Consider the following 1,611-nt stretch of genomic DNA (forward strand, 5'->3'; position numbering starts at 1 on the left):
ACTACATACACTATTTTGCAATTAAAAAATTAAGTACTAAAAAATATATCTATAAAATTATCAAACTTTAATTAATTTAAGATTAAATTAAATTAAATTAATTTAAGATTAAATTTTTATTTTAAATTTTTAGATAATTAAAACTTAGAAACAAATTTAAATCCTTCCCCCAAAAAATCATAGGGAAAAATATTTTTCACGTTTAAAACCAATTAAAAAATAAAAATAATTTTTTTTAGATAATTAAAAATTAGAAAAAATTCAGATCCTTCCCCAAAAAAATCATTAGAAAAAGATATTTTTCACTTTTAAAACCAATTAAAAAATAAAAATAAAAACGCTTATGCCAAACTAGAACTATTGGTTTAATATTGTTGTCTTACTATTTGTTTAATAGAATACAAAACTTTGTGATTTTAATATAGAGTGGGTTTTTTGGTGTGATATGAGTTTGATGTTATGATATCGTCTTAAAAACATAGAATGGTTTTAATATTTAATATTAATATAGTCGTAATATACATTTATTTTAATATAATAAAATAATTTTTGGTTTTAATGTTAAAACAATTATATTAAATAATTAGTAAAGATTATATTAAATAATTATCCAACCAATAATTTTTTTGGAATAATTATAATTATTTTAAATTATTATTATATTAAATTTATTTAATACTGCAATACCATCATTATACAATGTATATGTATTTTAATATATTGTTAATTACTATTAATTTAATATTATATTATTTTGGAATAATTATTATTTTAAATTATATTATATTAAATTTATTTAATACTTCAAAACAACCATTATACAATGTATTTTAATATATTGTTAATTACTATTATATTTTAATATTGTCTTAATATAATATTTTTTTGGAATAATTATTATTTTAAATTATATTATATTGAATTTATTTAATTACTTCAATACAACCATTATACAATGTATTTTAATATGTTGTTAATTACTATTAATTTAATGTAATTGATTTAATATAACAATTTTTTTGGAATAATTAAATTATAATATTAAATTTATTTAATACTACAATATAAATATTATATAATATTGTTAATTAATATTAATTTAATATAATTGATATAGTATTGCTATAATATATTATAATATTTTGTAGTTTTAATAAAATGTGTTTTATGAGGATGCGAATGGGGTAAATAATGAGTAACATGTTTTATGAGTGTGAAGGTAGGGGTAAATATTGTATAAGACATATTAAAGAACTTATTTAATGAAGCTGGGGTGTGGAAAGTATTTGGTAGCATTTTTTTTTATGAGGGTGGGGTTGAGGGAAATAATGGGTAACATGTTTTATGTCTTAGTCAATATTTCCATCCATCCCCACTCTCATATGGGTTGTTTTATGAGGGTGGGAGTGGAGAGAAATATTGGGTAACACATATTATGACTTACTCAATATTTATCTCTAACCCACCCTCATACCCAATAACATGTTTTATGAGGGTGGGGTGATGGGCAATATTAGGTAATACATATTATGTCATACCAATATCCCCCAATGCTACCAAATCTTGTTTTGTGAGGGTGGGGATGGAGGGAAATGTTGGGTAACACATATT

This window comes from Pinus tabuliformis, chromosome 2_2 (genome assembly GCF_031772625.1).
Source record: "Pinus tabuliformis cultivar Carrire ecotype Pingquan chromosome 2_2, CPIR1, whole genome shotgun sequence".
NCBI lineage: Eukaryota > Viridiplantae > Streptophyta > Pinopsida > Pinales > Pinaceae > Pinus > Pinus tabuliformis.